Source organism: Dioscorea cayenensis, unplaced genomic scaffold, assembly GCF_009730915.1.
Source record: "Dioscorea cayenensis subsp. rotundata cultivar TDr96_F1 unplaced genomic scaffold, TDr96_F1_v2_PseudoChromosome.rev07_lg8_w22 25.fasta BLBR01000431.1, whole genome shotgun sequence".
Classification (NCBI taxonomy): Eukaryota; Viridiplantae; Streptophyta; class Magnoliopsida; order Dioscoreales; family Dioscoreaceae; genus Dioscorea; species Dioscorea cayenensis.
Genome location: NW_024086822.1, coordinates 125,937 through 129,295, shown reverse-complemented (window position 1 = coordinate 129,295; position 3,359 = coordinate 125,937). Strand labels below are relative to the sequence as shown.

The following is a 3,359-nucleotide window of genomic DNA, read 5'->3' as shown; positions in this document are numbered from 1 at the left end:
ATGCAACTGATGCATGCATGCATGTTAAATATGTTCTTAATATAATATATATAACTGTGGACCCCGCCCAAAGCTTGAATAGAATAATCAAAGCATTGTTTTCCCCCTTTATTCTCTTCCCTTTTGTCAGGTTGCTCTCAAATCTAGTGGTGATGAGGAATTCCCAGAGGAATTCATGGGTTCCCATCACATCTATGCCTTTGATATTTCAGCCTTTTAACTTTATTGTTTTCCCTCTTCTCTTGTGCTTCTTCTTCATTCCTTTGTCTTGTAAGGGAGGTTGCTAGTTGGAAGGTTTTTGAAGCTTGGTTTTCAGCAGGGCTATCTTTTCAACACTCTCTTTTCCAGCCATCATAGTAAGCCCCTAGCCATTCTTGGTTAAATTCTTTTAGTAGTGTTGTTTTTGGTAATTAAAACCATGACATTTTCTCTATCCTTTGATTAGCTTGCCATGTTTTGTTGAATAGCATGTTAGCTCTTTTTTTATTTAGAAACCCTGGCATGTTGATGGCTAAATTCGGAGTTGTTCATGCTTGTTGTTCTCTTAGTTCATAGCTCATAATTGTTGTTGAAATCCTTGGAGCTTAGTGCTAGCTCAAGGGCTTGTGCTTAACCATCCTTGTTTTGAGAAAGGTTTGGCCTTGGCATTAGTTTAATGAGTGTTAAGTTGCTTGTTTCTTGCTCACCCAAGCATGGTGGAGATTCTTGGACCTTATTTGAGGGTAGAACCAGCATGCTAAAGCCATGCATATTGTGTATGTTTCCATGTATACATATATATATATACATGTATTTTATATATGTATTGGTTGTATAAATAGATATGTTTTTTTTCTCTCTTAGTTTGGTTCTACAACTTTTGTTGTTGGTAGAGTGGTTTTGTAAAGTTGATAGCATTATTGTGTTAATATGTCTAAAGACTAGAGCTTGGTTGTGAATCTGCAGAAATGTTTTTGTGTTAATGGTTTGCATTTTTTTTTTTATAAATATTAGTTCAAGGTAAATGTCAAATGATTGGAGGTTAAGCATTGGATCACTTTAATTTTAATCATGTTAATTGGTTAAACCTTTGAGATGTATTTAATTTCTTGTGTGAGTTCCTGCTGGAATACATGCAAGACACTTATTTCATTTAGTTTATTTAGTTAGTTATTTATTTATTTATTTTGGTTTCTCTCTCTAGAGAATGTAAAAGTAATACTTGGTTGGTGTTTAAACTTGTGATTAGAGTGATTTTGTTTTAACTTTGGTAAATCATTGGGTTTTAGGATCGTTTTAGGGAGTGGTCTTGGATCTCATTTTGCACTTAGGCCAATACCAGGTAAGTAACCTACCGATAACTCCGTATTTTCAGTATTTGAGAAATTATTTTATTCGGTAAAATAATTATATAGTATTTTATTATTTTATTTTGAATATCTATTATTTTTTTTAATATTGATATTATTTAATTGGAATATGTATTTTGAGGCATTTTCTTTAATTAATTATTTTTGTTTAGTTGTTGACTTGCTAAATCTACATTGGTGTAATGCTAATTAAAGGATTGCTATTCATTTTAACTTGGTTACTAATTAATTTTTTATACTAAGTGTGCGATTACAGTCAAATGATTACTTCAACATTTATAAAATTCGTTTGTTTGTAGGCATGGGTTAATGATTCTGCTATCATTTGGATTGACTTAGTTAATTCCATTATTTATTTATTTATTTAATCATTTAATTTAGTTTTGAAGGAGCTGGTGTTTGGAATAATTTTAAATACTTTATGTACTTAAATTTTTATATTTCATTTATGGTTATCGATTTATTTTCCTTAAAGTGAGATTTTGATATTTATTTGTATTTTTGAACATATATGAACTTGAGAAATTTTAGAAATTTCTCAACTTGTACTCTGTAAATATTTTGTATCTGAATGTTTTGGTCTCCAAATGAGCGATATGCAACCCTGTCAGTGGGGGGTTAAACCCTGACCTTATCGACAAGTAATTTTGGGAAAATGAGACTACATTTTCGCATTGTGTCCGTTCGGTGAAATAATCAACGGCCACCTAGTATTCAGTCTCGGGTCACCGAGGGTAAATAAATGATTTTTGTTATTTTGGGCTCAGGTCTGTCACCGAGGATAAACAAATGACCTTTGGCACTTACAGTGAATTTGGAGACATACTCTCGATTTTGTTATCTATGTTTTATCCTTTGGTTTTGAGAATACTATTTGGTGCTATTGACTTTTGTACAAATTTCATATTCGCATTCATGGTTTTCAAAATTTTGGTGAACGACTTACTTGGAAATATTCTTTTATTAGAATACTATACTCTGTATTTTGTTAAATTGTGGTTTCGGAGACTTGTGCTTTCTGAAAATCCAGTATACTTGAAAAGTCACTTTTGTAATTTCTGATTTAGTCTAACTATGGTTTGGAGACTTATGCTCATATTTAGAAAATTTTCTATATTTTTTATTTACAACTTTGAATCTAGTATTCTTTTGATTACAGTATTCTTAAATAGCGGTATTACTTGAGAACTATACCTCTGTTGAATTATTTATTTTGTATTTGTTTAAACTATGTTTAAACTTTGAATAATTCTTAATATCTGAATTCAAGATTTATAAACCCTGTTGTTTTAAGACAATTTCTGGATTACTTACTGGGCTAGTGAGCTCATGGATTTATTTTAAATCCTTTTCAGATCAGGAGCAGTAGACCCAGGGATCTTAGAAGACTTCTAGTAGATGTCTTCTTTGGAGTTATGTCTTATGGCTTATGTCTTTGTATCAGTTGTATCATTGTTTAAGAACCTCCTTGTAGGTCATGCTGTATTTCATTGCCTTGTATTCGAGTTTGGTTGTAAACCTTAAGTTGTATTCTTATTTTCGTATTTTGTCAGTTTATTTTCTACTCCTAGTCTGTGTTTAGGTTTTGAGGCCTTGCAGGTTCACTGGGCCCCACCCTGTGGCTCTGCGGCCGTTGTCAGCGCACCAGGTTCGGGGCGTGACAATAACAACTGAATCATAGAGAAATAGAGAAATATTGGGGGTGTGTGTGTGTGTGTGTGTATATATATATAAAGATGGTCCAAAAGAGTACAAAATTAGTTATATTATTAAGGGAGTAAGCAAAAGTATGTTGTCTTGTGACCAGCTTCTATTTCTGCCCATTGAAAATAACAAGTTAGTGGAAGCACCTTCAATTTGCATGGAGTTGTCCCTTTGCATGCATTGGATGCATTAAAAGTAATATCTGTCTCTGTCTTTATCTATATTTCTTGGATCTATAATGAATCAACTGTATTTTCAGCAATCTTGGATCTATCTTTCTGCCTAAACAGTATTGGAATTGCATTC

The 3,359-nt window shown here is 32.4% G+C and overlaps 1 long non-coding RNA gene across 1 annotated transcript; it reads left to right on the top strand.

The window, feature by feature from the left end:
- The first annotated feature begins 215 nt into the window (after positions 1-215).
- LOC120254367 lies at positions 216-3,131 on the top strand. The gene is made up of 3 exons (XR_005534605.1): positions 216-356; positions 1,269-1,321; positions 2,705-3,131. It is a non-coding gene; the product is annotated as an uncharacterized LOC120254367 (long non-coding RNA).
- The last annotated feature ends 228 nt before the right edge of the window (positions 3,132-3,359 follow it).